This window comes from Rhinatrema bivittatum, chromosome 11 (assembly GCF_901001135.1).
Source record: "Rhinatrema bivittatum chromosome 11, aRhiBiv1.1, whole genome shotgun sequence".
NCBI classification, from domain to species: domain Eukaryota; kingdom Metazoa; phylum Chordata; class Amphibia; order Gymnophiona; family Rhinatrematidae; genus Rhinatrema; species Rhinatrema bivittatum.
Genome location: NC_042625.1, coordinates 45,022,512 through 45,040,442, shown reverse-complemented (window position 1 = coordinate 45,040,442; position 17,931 = coordinate 45,022,512).

Sequence of the window (17,931 nt, the reverse complement as noted above, 5' to 3'; positions counted from 1 at the left end):
TAGCATCCGATAATCCGAAGGTAGCGAAGCAATGTGACAAGGCAGTGGTTAAGGCCAGAGGGATGATGGGTTGCACAGAGAAAAGCATAACTAGCAGGAAAAAGGCAAGAATGCCCTATACAGATCTTTGATGAGGCCTCATATGGAGGACTGTCTTTGGTTCTGGAGACCGTATCTCAAAAAGGATAGAGACAGGATGAAAGCAATCCAGAGAGAGAGGCAACTATAATGGTGTGAGGTCTGCAGTACGAGAAACAACTAGGGATGTGAATTGGGCTTCGGACGATTGAAAATATCGTACGATATTTTCAAAATAGTCAGAAATCGGGGGCTCCCCCAAAACGATAGGAAAACCCCACGAAATTGTTCGTGGGGGTTCTCTTATCGTTTTGGGGGAGGGCGGGAAAAACGGCACACAACAGGCCGGCCCCTGTCACATGGAGGGAGCACTGGATGGCCGGCGCCATCTTTAAAAATGGCGCGGGCCATCCAGTGCTCCTACCATGTGACAGGGGCCGGCCACTGGCACGGAAACCCTGTCACATGGTAAGGGCAAAGGCCATCGGCGCCATTTTTATTAGTGGCAGCCGACGGCCCGAGAGCGGGAGATCGCTCCCAGGACCCCCACTGGACCACCAGGTACCTGTAAAAAGTTTTTGGGGGGAGGTCGGAAGGGTGGGAGAAGCTAAGGGATTAGTTTTAAAGGGTCGGGGTGGGTTTTTTGTTTATCGGCTCGGGCGCAGCCGATAAACAAAACTGCGATCGGGCCGGACGAAAAAAAAAAAACACGATGTGAATCAGAACCGGAATCAGAACCGAGTCCGGTTCCGATTCACATCTCTAGAAACAGCTGGAGGACCTAAATATGTATACCCTGAAGAGGAGGAAGGATGGGGAGAAATGATACAGACTTTTAAATACCTGAAAGGTATTAATGATGAACAAGAATCAAGCCTTTTTCAATGGAAAAGAAAGTGTAGGGGGTCATGATATGAAATTCCAAGGGGGTTGCCTCAGAACAAATGTCAGGAAATATTTCTTCATGGAAAGGGTGGTGGATGCATGGAATATCCTCCTGGGAAAGGTGGTAAAGACAAGAACATTAATTTAATTCAAAAGAGCATAAACACCGTGGATCCCTAGAGGTGAGGATGGAAATGAAGGAATGGGGTAACCTAGTTAAATTCAAGTGCAACTTTTCTGCATGGGGGTAACCTGCACAGAGCAGTAGTTACTACCCTAAGCAATTTCCTGGGCAGCCAAGATAGAGCATTTGGGTCATTTACTATATTACAAGTAGAGAAGAGTTTCTGGGCCTAGTGTTATAGTCAATGGGGCTGAGCCTGAGGTTTGTGGTGCGGAGCTCCTGTACTCAGGATTTATGTGCAGAGAGCATGCTTTGTGCACAAATTGTGTTTTCAGTGCATAATTCATGTTTTATGTGCACTAAGCATATTTTGGTATGCACATTTTTGGGTTAGCATGCTTTTTAACACTCTGATGCATTAATATACCCATTAATATACCATAGCTTACTGCATGGGAACTCTTTTAATTTTAGTGCACAAATAAAGCAAATGTGCACTGAAGTTGAGCACACATGCCTAATTACATCAGGCTCTCTGTAAGGTGGCAGTTTTTGCTGTTCTGCTGTGGGCTTAGCTTTATTGACTGCAATTGGAGCCTGACAACTTCTTGTTAAATCTGAACCTTTCACTGTTGAAAGTTGCATCTTCCCTTCACATGTGCCACGGAGCATGAAACGTGTGCAGAGAGTATCCCCATACCCTTGGGAGGCTGTGAGAACCACCCTAAAGCTGCCCCCTCAGGAAACAAAGTTCATGTTTCTGAAAGCAGCAATGCTGCCAGCTTTCCACTGTATCTGGTTACCTTGTTTCATGGCTTATTTCTGCTCTCTCTTGGTCTTGTTCCTGGTTCTCTTTTCTTTGTTGTGAAAAACTGTAGCATTTGTAATTTTTCTTTCTCTTTTCTTCCCCTCCCCAGGGACAAACTGAAGCTAGAGTAGGCCGGGTTAGTTTAGTGCTCTTGTCACACTGGATGAGGTGTGGAGTTATGCCCTAGGCAAGGACTAAAGATGGCCGATCTATTTGTTGTTGGGGCTCTGCAGAGTGCATGGAGATCCCTAAAGCAGTTCAGTTCATCTACCCGCAATGCTTGGTAGACACAATCAAATCTCCAACCTTCACTAAACGTATGTGGCTAGCTGGAGAAATCCTGGCCTCTGGAACGCCTGGAACCGCACCAGAAACAAAAGGGAGGTGGTCAAGAAAAGGTGCAATTTACTAAGACCTAATAATTATTCTGGTCATGAAGCCTTATCTGTTATTATTATGCTGTTGTGATTATTAAAACCATGGTTCTCTATAAAATTAATACCCAGTGTCTAAATATCTGTACAGAAAGCAAATACAATTACTGAAATACTTCTTTTAATTTGTACTATGTGTAATGAAACCAAAGATTGTCTCCTACTGTGTATCTAATTGTGGACTTTATAGGGAAATAAGGAAATGAACTTGTAACTATGGGGCAGTAGCATACTGTGCATAGTGACAGTGCTCAACAAAGAATAAATATTATTTGCTAATCTGTGGGTCGCCTCAATTGGACTAGCTCAGGGGCCTTTCATTTTATCTCTCTCTTTCTGGTGCCTCCCTGGCTGATTGGTTCCCATGGGTCGTTATGGGGCTCATTTTATAACAGACTGCATACATTTGTGGGCCAGTACACATGCAAATTCACCTTGAAAACTGGTATATGTTCGCTTTGAAAATTATCCTGGCAAAGTTGCGTGCACCCAATTACACCTTCAATGTGCGTAGTTTTGCCAAGAGACTTTATGTGCATGCATTTTAGAATCAAAAGGTATGTGCATAACTCCCAGCCTAGCACAGACTCCACCCCCTTGCACCTCTCTCCCCTTGTGTGTAAAAGTGCATGCACACAGCTTATCAACACGCAATAGACTTGGTGACACAATTTTCTAAAGGGCCATGTCTGCAGTTAAAGCAACACTGTTCCTGCAGGAGTCCTTTTGAACATCATTCTCCAGAAAGCAGCTGAAAAGTTTAGCCAATCGTAGAGCAGTCGAGCTGCTGAATGTAGATATATATTTATATGGTTTTTTTTTTTTGGCCAGAATCAAAGTCACACTTGGAAGCCTGGTGCTGATGGACATCATTCACTTGGGAAAGGCCACTGGAGAATCATAGCACAGCCTTTAGTGTTTGTGTCGCTGCTGATATGTCGCTTGTCAAAGCAAGAGCTGCACTTGGAGAGGAGACACAACAGCTTGTCACTTTTCAGAACAAACTGCAAAGAAAGGAAAACCTGGGAAGCCTGCCTGAAAATGAAATTCCTGAAACTAGCGCCTCCCTTTCACAACACTCTTAACAGGAGACTTTCAGGGTAAAGCAACGGCGCTTCAAAAACTATTGCCTGCCAGCTCACAAGAGCGATAAGGGCTACAAATCAAACCTTTTTCTTGTCCTTTTTTTGCTTCCAGTGAAAGTTTTATGAAATCACAGAAGGAAGTGAGACAGAGAGGAGTGGGAAATACAGGAGGGAGCAGCCAAAACAAGATAAAAAGAGATCTACAGATAGGCAGATGGAAAAAAAAAAATCAATGCAGACTGTCACAATTCTTGAGTCTGGCCCAGTATAATCCTGTCCTGCAGTGGGAACCTGGAGTAACCATGGGACTGTCCCCATAGCTGCTTCTGGCAAGCAAAAACACAAACACTGGCCTTTTTCCTAGAAAAAGAAAATATATTCAGTTAGAGTTAAACAGAGAAGTCAAGATCTGTTTACAAAGGATTTAACAAATATAAGTACAGTGCCATCAATTACTAATGTAAGCTGCCTTGTTCAAGCCACAGGGATGGGAGGGGTGAGTCCCATTTAGGGGTCACTGTAGTTAGTGAGATGGACCCTTGATGGCAGGGAATAATGAGAGGTAGTACAAATTCACTTTAGTAAACCAGATGGTTGTTCTCAAAGGTCTTCTTCTGAGGTAGATAGCTAAATGTAGAGTTTGACTTTTAACATTGCTTTTGATTACTGGTTTGGTAGATTTGGTGCAATCGTCATGCCTTTCTCTCTTCTTTCCTCCCCCTCCAGTTCCTCTGCTGTGGGGGTGTATCAGGCTTTCTACTGATGGGTGAAGTAGATAGTCCATTTGAATGCAGAAAAATAAAGATTAACAAATAAAAAAGTATATATCTATATCTATATCTATATATATCTAAGGTGATACATTTTTTATTGGACTATCACACACACACACACACACATAAATATTTTCCTTTTTGTCTTGCAAACTAGTTCATACAGGTGGTATGTGTCCCCTGGCCAGCATTTGGAGGCAGAGACAAAAATTTGCTGACTTCACTCCCTATAAAAGGCTTGGTGCTGCCTCAGCTCCTCAATATGTCTCTGCCTCAGCAGATATGCAGACTTGTGGCCTGGTGTTGTAACAGATAGATGGATTCTTAATAACTTATTCCTGTGGTGTTGTTACAAACATGCCCAGCGAGCCCTGGGAAGGGGCGTGGAGGCGTGATCACTTGCTCCTGAGAGAGAGTGAGCCCCTGGCCCATGAGGCGACTCAGGGAGGAGCCCCAAGACACCCCCCGAGGGAGATGAGCAAGTACAGGCATGAGCAGAGCAAGAACACAGGAGGAGGACAAAGCGGGGTCAACCTCTCGCTGAGCCAACACGTACCAATGAAGACAAACGGAGGCAGAGGGCTGGAAACTATGAGGCAAGGAACCGGAGTATGGGACTCTGGATCCAAGAGTGTAAAAGAGTCAGACCACATAGTGGAAACGAGGACTCCTGGAACTTGGACGAGACAAGGACTTCTGGACTTGGATGAGACGAGATGAAACTCTTGGGGACTTAGACAAGATGAAACTCTTGGAGACTTGGACGAGACGAGACTGTTGGAGACGAGGAAGAGATGAGACTCTTGGAGATGTAGGAGAGATTAGGCTCTTGGAGATAAAGAAGAGACGAGACTCTTGGATATGTAGGAGAGACGAGGCTCTTGGAGTTGGAAGGTGCTGTCCCTCAGGGCGCCCTACACAGCCCAGTGTGGACTGGTCATGGAACATCCCTGTCCCGCTGCACACCCTACACAACCTGGAAGGCTGGCCACGGACCACACAGAGAGTGGGATATGCACAAAATGGAGAAGAGAGTGCAGGCAGTGCTTGAGAGAAGTCCAGCTAGAAGAGGATTCCAGTCACCCGAAGACGGACACCGAGTGAGACGGATTTGCTCCTAGAAGGTCAGCTGGAGACGAAGTCTGGGTGGATGGCAAGGCTGCTGACGGATTCTTCAAGATCGAGATGAGGAGTGAAGGTACCTCAGGCGCAAGCCATCTGGACATCTGGAAACCTGGACATCTGGATCTCAGAACGAGTAGACATCTGGAAACCTGGACATCTGGATCTCAGAACGAGTAGACATCTGGACATCTGGGCATCTGGACAGATGGACAACAGAAAGGGTGAACTTCTGGACGAGGAAAGATCTGGAAGTCTTGGACAAGAGGATGAACGGACATCAGGACGAAGGACGTCTGGACACCTGAACATCTGGATCTCTGAATGAGTGGCATCTGGACATCTGGGCATTGGGACATCAGGAACATCTAGGACATCTAGGTATAGATGAGGAACCCCGAGGCTGACAGGAAGGGAAGCCGAGGGCTGGAACATACCACGAGGATGATCCGACGAGGGACGAAACTTGGACCGTCAGACGGAGACATCAGGAACAAGAAGACATGGAACATGAAGTCTTCCAGACAGGAGCAGCAAGATGGACCACGATGGAAGGGGTGGAACTCCATGGACGAAGGAGAAGCTTCATAGAGTGTGTAACTCCATCCGAAGGCCCTGAGGAACTGAAGGAGGGCCTTTTAATAGGGCAGGACCAGGAAGAGCCCTGAAGACATTATCCAGAGGGCAGAAGAATGCTTCCTGTCTCTGGCCCATTAAAAGAAGAGAAGAGGCGCGCGCCCACGCCTAGAGGGAGCCCCGGAGGCAGGTGGGTGGAGCCGAGGCCTGCAGCAGCGTTCTGCTGCATGGAGGAAAAGGAGGAAGGCTGGCGACGGCTTCCTGCCGTGAAGAGGAGCTACGCTGGGGCGGAGTCCAGACCCGAAGAAGAGGAGAGCAACAGCGGCTTCATGCCTCAGGCAGGGGATCCCAGCGGGGACCTCCCCACCCGCCGAGGATGGCCTCAATGGCACAGCTCCCTGCTGCAAAGCGAGAGAGCGACAGCAGGAGCAGTGATAGTGGCGGCAAGGCCGCGAAGAGAGGTGCGGCTCAGCAGCGGTCCGGGCTACAATGAGGAGGAGAGGTGAGAGCCTGTCTGCGGGATGAGGTCCGCGGACAGGATCGTAACAGGTGTCTTCAGCAGCAGGAGCTGTAATTCGGGCTTCCACGAAAACAGGCAAGAACCATGAAATATCCTGGTAGAAGCAAAAAACCCAGGAGAACAGTCAAAGAGCCCTCAATTCAAGTAAAGGTTCCTGCTGGAAGGAGGAAACGGGTCTTTGTGGAAGGAGGCTCCCAGATAAGAGGCAAGGGGCCTGAATGTCCTGGTAAACACAGACTCCCAGGATGGCAGGCGTAGGGCCTTATTTCCCTGGTTGAGTGGGCTCCCAGGACAGCAGGCATAGGGCCTGATTTGTCCCTGGTATGAGCAGGAATCGAAGAAGAAGGTGACACCATAGGTAAGGCTGAGGAAATCAGCATGTCTGCTTAAATGAGAGAATGCTGGTATGTTTTACCTGGGCTATTGTACCCATCTAGCTTTGGGAGCCAGCTTCAGGTAAGGGCAGCTATGCTCAGTAATTGAAGTAACAAGTTCTCAGCTGTGAAAAATGTCTGTGAGGGTGTTTTATCAACAAGCAGGCAAAGCCAATTAGGAGTAGCAGAAGTGCTAATGAGCAGGCTGGGCAGTTGATTGCAGTTAGTTGATTACCTCCCAGGAACTCTAGTAACCCCCTGAGCTGGACTCAGATGCAGAGCTGCAGATTATAATCCTGGAACCTGGTTGTGAAATCCAAGTTCCAGTGCCCTTACTTACTCCAGCTGCTGGCCAGGTTCTGGTTTTTAGAAGGCTCAGTACTTTGTTTAAAAAAAATATCTCCTATTGGGAGATTCATGAAGAAAAAAGGAGTGTGTGTGTGTGTGTGGGGGGGCAATAGTGTGCACCCAGCCGCACTGCGGCAATGCGGGTTTGCCTGCTGCAACACACACTATTGCCCCCATAGCGCCACCGTGAAAGATGGTGTTATTTCTGGTGCTACTGCCGGTGATAATGGTACCAGAGAAAAAAATGTCCTATCCCCGTCCAAACCCTGCCCAAACCTCACCTTAACCCCTTCCCTTTCCCTCATTTAAATTTTAACTCTACAATGCGGTTGGTAAAAACAAGTTAAGCTGAAGATGATGGCAGACCATTATAAAAATGTTTCCCTCCCCCCCCCCCCAAAAAAAAGTGTAATCAGTTTGGATGTACCTTACTTAAAGCAATGTGAGATAGCATTGGTAACTCTTCTGGCCTGTTAGCCCATCTACAACCAAATAGTGGTCATGTTCCCATAGGAAGGAAAAGAACTACTCAGGGTGGGACACTGGAGCAGATAAGTGGGAGTTGCCTTCAGCTACGAAGTCTATAGCTCAAAACTCCCAGGCGAAGAGGAGGAAAGCCTCAGCTCAGGTTTTTCCTTTCTTTTCCCAGGCTGCTCTGTGTGATCACTTGTGTTTCAAGACCTCCTTGGGGAGGCTAGCGTCCCTCAGTGGAGGCCATGCTGGCCGTTTCTCACAGGTAAAGAATCTGCTGGACATAAGGACCCAGGCAGATTCGTGGCTGGTGAGGTTAGAAGAAGGTAAGGTAAGCAAGGGGGAGGGGGAGGGGGTGGATTCCCTTTGGTGAGGGCCCCCATCTGTGCTGGTCCTTGCAAGTTCAAGACGGACCATGGAGTATACACAGAGTCTCTTGGGTACTCTCTCTTCAGGGGGATCAGTACAATCTAGGTTTGTGGTACAGTTTCTTTTTTTCCCTCTGGATGAGAATGGTAGTATGGCCTGGTCCTAGTAGAGGGGAGATTAGCAGAAGGCCCTCCCGGTTCAGGCCAGCAGAATCTATGAGGCTCCATGGCAAATTCTCCAGGCTTTGAACACCCAGAGGTGTAACCTTGATCTCCGCTGCCCCAGACAGCCAGTAGATCCGGCACACCATACAAGCAAAATTTGGCTCATTTGAAGTGCAGTTAAAAAAAAAATCTTTTATAAGACTGTTCAAAGCATTGGGCTGCCTACAAATAAATAGATAAATAAATAAAGCTCAGGATTTGTAATTCAAAAGCATTTCTGCATATTTTCTCCAAGCTCTATGACCAGACATGGATCAAACATCTGTTTCTGGATCCCTCGAGGACAGCAATGAGGCTCCCCCCTTGGGTTAGCAGGCATTCCAGATAATTGGTGGGGCAAGGAGCAATAAGCCCCATCCCCCATACAGGGAGGAAAACTGGCCCCTCCTTTTAAGCAAACTGCTTAATGGTGTTTCGAAGAGTAGCCCTATGCCAACATATGCTGTTTTTAGATAGCATTATTTTTTTTATGAATGGGGAAGGCCTCATCCTTGCCTCTAAGGAGGAACAGATCTTGACTGTCCCTCAGAGAGTTGGTCTGTTGGCATAAACCTTATAGATCAAGAGGAGAGTGGGGTCAGGATCAACAGAAACTGGCTAGGAGTCCTGATAGAGGACCAAAGGGACTGGGTCCAGGTAGATGTCAAAGGCCAGCTGGCTAAAATTCCAAATATTTGGCTGCAAATTAGGCATTCTAAAAATCAGGAACTAGTGCCTGATCTGTAGTTGTTCGATGCAGATGTAGAAATCCAGTAGTGCCCAGGGCTAACATCAGTATCTTGCAATTGTATATTAAATTGAACATACCCAAGGCCTTGAGTGGGCAAGGTCTTGCAGAAGGAGCTGTGACCCTACGAGAAAGCAAGTGAGTTGACCCCCTGTGAGAGGTGTATTGGGTCAAGCAAACAACTTGCTAACAAAAGGGAGAGCAGGAACCAGGAGGTTCAAGTTTCCTGGGAGAACTGATGGCTGATGGCTGACTTAGGAGGATAAATTTCAGTTGAGCATTTCTTTCTGAAAACATTAGTGATGTGCAGGGTGGCTGAGTGAGTGAACTCATAAGAGCAATACAAGGAAAATACTTTCTGTAAAATGCAGGTTTGTTGCAAGGAACAGATGAAGTAAATCTACCTCATTCCACTTGCGTGTTAAAATATAGTTCTTTTGAGGAGTTAAGATCACAATTTTCCCACTGAGGGAAGTCTCCTCAACTTGGTAAGGAGCTTTTTGTGGAAGAGATGTACCATCAGTTCCTTTCAAGCACTGTAGAGAAGCATCATATGGACATGTTGGGAGTCCATCTCCTGAGTGTTCTTGAGCAATCCTTAAAAAAAAAAAAAAAAAAAAAGCGATCATAGTGCCCAATATGCCCCCCTGTTGTTTTGACAATAATTGGACATGTCATTCAAGTTTTTTTTATGAATGTGAAAAGATAAGGTCAGAATTGGAAGCTCAGATCACGAGATAGCTTAAGGCTCCTCAAGGTTATCTGCAATTCACTAATGAGTGCAGGAACTCAAGCGGATGGTTATATTTGGCTAAAGTGGCCTGCAAGTAAAAGAAGTGACTTCAAAGGCAGCAAGTGCAAGTGCAAAGCCAGGGTTTGGAGCCTAAAAGTATACTTGGCGAAAGCCAGGCGGGGTTCTCTGCACTGGGCAGACCAGTGACTCTAGGAGAAATCTATAGGGCAGCTCCAAGGGCATCTCAGTATACATTGACAGAATATTAGAGATTAGTTCTTTTAAAAGGGGGGGTGGGGGGAGACACGGCATTTACTATGAGAATCCTGGAAGTAGATCTAAGTATTTCCCACCTGGACTAGGAACTGCTCAGGTACATCCCACCTGTATGGACTAGTCTGCAGGATGAAAAGGAAGGTGAAATTTATACTTACCCATTAATTTCCTTTCCTTTAGTCCCAGCAGACGAGTCCAGGACCCACTCCAAGAAAACAACTGTTGTAAAATAAAGAAAAGAAAGGGGGTGAGTGGACATATACATATATGTATGTATGTATGTGTATATATACATATACACATACATACATATAGATATACATAGACATACGGATAGAATTTAGCAAAAAGGGGGCCTTTCTTCCAGCAGAAAAATTTAGTCCAGGGAAAGGGAAGATGAGGGTATCCTCAGTCCATGACCTTTGTGGTTTGACTAAGAAAACTATTCTTGCAGAGTAATGTTCTGTTTTCTTTTCTCTTTGCAGTTCCAGGGGAACCTTACACTCAGCAGAACCAATGGCAAGTACACCATTGTCCATGTGGAATGTAGTAGTCCTGATTGTGAACTTGGAATTGCTATTTGGGTTCTAGGGCTAGTATCCAAGAAGGAGACACTAGTGATGGGAGTAAGTTCTTGTTATAATGGCAATTGGGGAAATCAGAAGAACCATAGCTCCTGGTTGGTTTGTAGCTTTGGCAAAACTTACTGAGGAACTGAGGCAGCACCAGGCCTTTTATAGAGAGTGAAGTCAACTCTTGAAAACTTTGTCTCTTTCTCCATCTGCTGACCAGGGGACGCATCCCACCTGTATGGACTGGTCTGCTAGGACTAAAGGAAAGGAAATTAATGGGTATGTATCCATGTTTTGTTTTTATTTGTTAACCTTTATTTCTGTATTGATTTATTAACCTTTATTTCTGTATTGATGCTTGGCCACAGAGCTTTTTAGCTTACAGGGAATATTTCTAGAGATAATTCTCAGCATTTACTGGCCCATTTGGTAAGGTCTAAAAGTAAATTGCAGTTCCATCCCCACCAAGCCAACATCTTAGGGCAGTTTAGGGCAGTCACTATAGTCCCATATCAGAACTCTTTCAGGTAGTTCTGGGGTGCCAAGATACACGTTCCTTCTACTCATGTGATCCGCTGATGCAGATACTATAGAATGCATTATACCACGTAGCTGAGTCTGTGGCCAGAGATCTAATGTCTGATCTTGCATTTAAGGGTCATTCCTTGATGGATACCATTTAGCAAACAGGCATAGGTGGCTTCCTCTGGTATTCTTTCACCATAATCGGCAACATTTCTCCAGTCTATTATAATGCTTTTCCTTTTCTGTCACAGTTTTCTTCCCAGAGCATCCACATCCAGTCCTACTGGATGAGATGTGTTATAGGGTGAAGTAGATGATACCATTCCCTGTGTGAAAGCAATTAATTAAAGGGCAAAAATGTCTTGCGCTACATACACCAATACATCAGAAACAAATCACAGAGCCTTGCATTGTTTTGGTTTTGTGACCAACCAATACTTGGCTTTTCTAGCCTGTCAGACTGTGGTTTGCCAGCCACTCAGAACTTGTATTTCCTATCTACTTATGTATTGTCAGTGGTTTGGCTCATTATCTGCCTATTGTCCTTGTAATGTTTACATACTCCACAGATCCCAAAGGCCGTAAAACCACCAACAATGCTCAGCTTGCCCTGAATAAACATTTAGAACAAATGCTATTGTTTTAACGAATTGCCAGATGTTTGTATTCTTAGAAATAATACAACCAGTCGAGATGGCCAGTTCACCCAGACACACTAATAAGAAGAATAGATAGATTAGTCTGAAGTCAGAAAAACATTGAATCATATTGGAGAGTAATATTCACATAATAGCACTCGTATACTATAAAACATTTACACCATACAACATATGGGGGACAAGGACAGACTACAGCTAAAAAATGGATTCTTGGATAATGACAGAGCAGACTGAATTTGAGTGCCTCTAACAGTGAACTCTACTCTAGACAGTGTATAACACTGCTACTGTTTAAATAAATACATTAAATAAATTCTGTCCTGATATTAATGTCGGAGGTGCAATTTCCTCATCTCATTGCACATTTTTTCTTGAATAAAGATCCAGTTGGTTTTGTTATTAAACATGCTCTTACAACTATGGCAAGACCAGGCCATGGACTGGATCTGGGTAAGCTAGACAACACTAAAAGCATTTGTTGAGTCTTCCAATAAACTCATGAAGAAGTCTGTTTTTCAGAGGTCCAGCAAAAGGAACAGTATTCGGGCAATGGAAGAAAAGTTCATGAACCACTCAAGTAAACTTTTTGACTTGGTACGGAAACTCTCCAAACTGGAAACACAAACTCCTTCTATGAACACAGAAATCCACACAGCTGAAGCCTGCCAAATTCTTCACTGAAAAAATACAAACTGTGTGTTCCTCCTCCACCTCACAAACTTCTGGCACCAGCCAACCCATTAATGCAACAATCACACATGCAAATTCTGTTCAATTCCCTCCAAATTTGATCCCGTTGTCCAACTTCAGGACAATCACTCCACGAGAAGTAGTAACGATACTCCAATGAATCAATCAGTCTGCGAGCCCATTAGATCCAATTCCCTCAAGATTCATCTGTAACCTGAAACATGACCTAGCCCCCTAGCTAACCAATAATATAATAAATGTATTCTAACCCAAGGCTTACTACCCAGCTTGCTCCTAAAGGTTGTATGAAACCCATCCTAAAAAAATCCTGGTACTGATCCTAAAATAATCAACAATTATTGCCCAGACTCTAGACTCTCCTTCTTATCCAAGGTGATGGAAAAAGTTTACCTCCATCTTGGAATAGTCTTCCTCAGGTACTGAGGAGATTGGACGATCTTATAATCTTTAGAAAGCATCTAAAAGTCTTTCTCGTTCAAGAGGCTTTTGGTTAAAGTTGTTAAAGAAGAGTTTTATATTGCTTCAGCCATTGGTATTTTTTTATCTGACTTGTTTTATTTAATTTGAATTATGATTTTATGCATTGTAATTCACCTAGCACAGTTTGCTTGCTACAGGCAGATAATAAATATTTTAATAAATAATATATTTCCTAGAGGAGCACAGTATTCTACATCAGTACCAATCCAGGTTCAAGAAAGGTCATAGAACAAAATTCGTTCTGTTGACCATCGCAAACAGGACCCAATCACCATATGGATCAAGGTAGTGACTCCCTTATTTTCCTACTTGATGTCTCAGCCGCCTTTGATACAGTTGATCACCATCTCCTTTTCCAGTGGGTTCAGGACATTGGCATTCATGGCACTGTGCTAAAGTGATTTGAATAATTTCTTGTCAACAGAATGCAATCGTTTGTGGGCCAGGAAACTGTCTTGCCCTAGAGAGCTCACCTGTGGAGTGTCTCAGAGCTTGGTCCTTTCCCCAATACTTTTCAATATGTATATGCATCCTGTGACCTTATCCATTCCTTCAATATCAAGAGCCACCTATTTGCAGATGTCATTCAATTCTGCATCAAAAAGGGAAACTATCAAATTTCATCCATTACTAATCTCAATAACTGTATTACAGAGCTTGCCCAATGGCTTACTAAAGACAAACTCAGATTAAGTCCATCTAAACTGAAACTCCTCTGGTTCAGCCACCAAGGTCACCCCCTAAAATTGTTTTCCTCACTAGCAGGTAGCGCCTTATATCCTAAGGAGTCGATATGAAGCCTAGGGGTTCAACTTGACCAAAATCTCACAATGGAAACCCAGATTTCAAAAATAGAAGGTCCTCCTTCATGTATCCGCATCAAATCTGCCAACTATGAAATTTCCTTAATAATTGCAATCTTGCTATATAATCAATGTGTGAATCACCATCTGAATCACTTACTGCAATTCATTATTATATGATGGCATCTCACAATAAAGTTTGAAGTGTCTCCAGCTCCTACAAAGTACTGCTGCCCTAATTTTGGCAAGTACAAAACCAACTGATCGTATCAAGCCTATTCTACATCATCTTCACTGGCTCCCAGTAGAAACAAAGTAGGCTAAAATGTAAAACTCTGCTTTGTCTGCAAAAGCTTGAATAAACAAGCTGCTAAATACTTCTCTCAACTTCTCTCCCCTTACATGCCCTCAAGGGAATGCCAGTCCACCAAAATAACTCTTCTTTCCTCGCCTTACTGCTGCCAGATTGTCCTGCATGAGACTCTGTGCTTTCAGCAGTTATGCCTTCAAAATTTGGAACAAAGAACCATAAGCCCTCCACCTGGAGCTATGTTCCCTTAAGTTCAGGAAAAAAGCTAAGGCATATCTTTTCAGCCAGGTCTTCACCTAAGATCCATATCTTTGGCCAGGGGCGGATTGGCCTATTGGGGGATCGGGCATCCCCCCCGTGGGCTGATTGCTCCAGTCACATGGTCTGCCGTGCGCGGCCGTGACAGAGCCGCGCTTGGCAGACCACGTGACGTGTCCTGGGTGGCGAATACCCGGGCCGGTCCGCCATCGTGAGTCCGCCGCTGTCTTTGGCCCAACTTCTTAAGTTCTCTACAAAGGACTATTATACACAACTGGGTCTTGAAACTATTAACAATGGGATTTCCTATGCTGGATCCCCAAGCTTCATTAATTGCAAATTCCAATTTGACCTTAAGCGGTTTTAGTGTCTCTTCATTTAAATTTATTGTAATCCGCCTTGAGACCAACTATGGGAAAAGTGGATTATCAAATGTTCATAAATAAATAAATCTATGTATATGATGGACTGTCAGCTTGTGGACGTGATTGTGGAAACAACTTAGAAATTAATGAACACAAACTGAAAAACTGCAGGGGAAAAAGATTGATTAATCAATCAATCTTTCATTCTCCAGTGAATGGCTAGAAGAACACAGATTTTTTTTTTCATATAAAGTAAGTAAGAATTTTTTATTCTAATTGCCTATTTTTTTCTGGACTACTATCAAGAGAGAGCACATTTCTCTGGGTCTCTGTATGAAAAAATAGCAGATGCATATGACATAATAATAATAATGGGATTTAGATCCTATTTTGGTAAGGCATATTCATGACTGATGTGCTTTCTTCACATATAATGCGAGGCGAGCATCAGTCTACACAAGACTCCGATAATAGCTGTCATTCCCTGCTCCTTTGCTGTAACAGGGTGTCTGCCTTAGAAGGAAACAGGAGTCAGGACCCCAGGAAATAATCACACGGTCAGGAAATTAATTCTAGTAGAACTCAGACTAGCAGAATTATAGAACCTACCACTTTATAATATAGTGATATATAAGCTTCTGTTAGACAATATAAGCTAAATATTACCCAGTCAGGACAAAGCTTACCGTAGTGTTACCAGGAGAAAACTGAAAGAAGCAGGGGTTGTGATCATCATTAAAGAATAGTTCAGTATCTACAATCTCATAAATTGCTGGACCCAAGGCAGCATGGACTCACCAGGAGAAAGTCCTGTCAGAGAAATCTGATTGATTTTTTTTGATTGGGTAACTAGAGAACTGGTTGAAGGAGGAGCGCTGAATGTGATTTACTTGGATTTCAGGAAAGCTTTTGATACGGTCCCACATAGAAGGCTTGTGAATAAAATGAGAAGCTTGGGAGTGGGCGCAAAGCTGGTGGAGTGGATTACAAACTGGTTGACTGATAGGAGACAGCGTTTAATGGTAAATTGAATCGACTCTGAAGAGAGAACCGTGTTAAGTGGAGTGCCACAGGGATCAGTTTTGGGACTGACTCTGTTCAATATCTTTGTAAGCAACATTGCAGATGGGATAGAAGGTAAAGTTTGTCTATTGGCAGATGATACTAAGATCTGCAACAGAGTGGACATGCCTGAAGGAGTAGGGAGAATGAAAAGTGATTTAAGAAAGCTGGAAGAGTGGTTGGCAGCTGGGATTCAATGCCAAGAAGTGCAGAGTCATGCATCTGGAGTGTGGTAATCCAAAAGAGCTGTATGTGATGGGGTGAAAGATTGTGCACTGACTGAGAGAGGGACCTTGGGGTGATAGTGTCTAGTGATCGGAAGGCAGCGAAGCAATGTGACAAGGCAATAGTATAAAGCCAGAAGAATGCTGGGCTGCATAGAGAGAGGAATAACCAGTAGGAAAAAGGAGGTGATAATCCCTTGTACAGGTCCTTGGTGAGGCCTCACCTGCACTGTGTTCAGTTCTAGAGCCTGTATCTCAAAAAAGATAAAGACAGGATAGAGGTGGTCCAAGAAGGGAGACCAAAATGGTGTGGAGTCAGTATCGGAAGATTTATGAGGAGAGGCTGAAGGATCTGAATATGATTACCTTGGAAGAGAGGAGGTGCAGGGAAGATATGATACAGACCCTCAGATACCTGAAAGGTTTTAATGATGCATAATCGTCAAACCTTTTCTGTTGGAAAGGAAACTGTAGAACCAGGGGTCACGTAATGAAACTCCAGAGAGGACAACTCAGACCCAACCTCAGGAAATATTTCTTCACGGAGAGAGTGGTGGATGCTTGGAATGCCCTTCTAGAAGAGGTGATGAAGATGAAAACAGTAAACTAATTCAAAGTAGCATGGGATAAAAGCTGTGGATCCCTAAAGATTAGAGGTTGGAAATGAAGAAAAGGATGCATGGGGGTAACCTGCAGAGAGCGGCAGTTACTATCTGTAACAGAAGACGAGGGGATTACTATCCTTAACCAGCCAGTCCTGATGCTTTTGAAGCAACTGCAACATTGCTCTCCACTTTGACGGTGGGGGCAAAAAGGGAATTTGGATTCAGATGATGCCAATGCTGGGCCTCGACTTTTTGACCGCCACCACACACCAAGCCAAGAATTTTAACATATTGCCCACTATGATGCCCGGATTCTTTTGAAAATGCAAAAGTATGCGTGTAAGTGCAAATCCCTCTCCAGCCACACGCCTGGGAAGGCTTCCAATCAGTCTGATCAGGCTATGCGTGCATTAATTTACCCACATAACAGGCCATTTTTGCGGGTTTACCAGCAGAAGTGTTTTTGAAAATTACCCTCCCTATACATATCCCAGATGCATCTCAGTGCAGCTGTCTGTGGCCTACTGTGCTACACGGGAACCACATTTTAGTTACTTTTCCATTGATTCTGGGGAGCACGAAAGCACTTATAAAAATGTGTTTAATCTTCCATCTCTGAGTCCAATGTGTCTTGTAGTGGGAAAAGAAGGGGGGAAATGCTAAAGGGCTTTAATTAAGCAAAAACACTAGTATCACCCAGAGAGCAATTAGTAGCTTTAACTTTTTCTTTTTTTCCAAGCGGCAGAATCTCAGAGAAATACTGCATACCTTGTCTGTGTAATTGCCCTTCTGCAAACTAATGGTATTCAAATATAACTGTACTGTGAGAGAAGCACGCCTGTCCTTGGGAAAGCAGAGACAGCGCCCTGACCCCTGCTTTCTCAGACTCTGAGACCTCCTACTGCTGATTTTCAGGTAGCTTGAATGGAGGCGGGTCACCTTAAAAATGCTTCCTGCCACAATGTTGCATCTGCATCGAGGGTCCCTCGCAAGAGGGACTGAAATTGCACGGCGGAGGACTGGATACGGTTTCCTGCTGCCTGTAGTGGGAGCGGGGTCAGGATTGTTTGTACAAGTTCAAGGAAGGAACGCTTGAGTTGTCGGTCTTTTGCTTTCCTGCCTTGATCTGCATGGGTCCCTAATAAGATTTTTTCTTTCTAGTTGATGATATCTCTGTTCAGATATTTCATTACCAATAAATCTGTGGCCCTGTCTTACCCCATCCAGCACTGTCTGGCTGGGTGCTGAGGATGAGTGTGACTCTAAAAGGAATGAGGGGGGGACAGGAAGAATGTAACTTTAAACCTAACTTGCTATATTCAACATATAACTGGTTAAGAAAAAAAACAATAACAATACTTGCAGGAAACAGGTCCAATCTTCCACCCTCCCCCAAAATACTTTAGTAAATGTCAAGGCATAGTACCTGA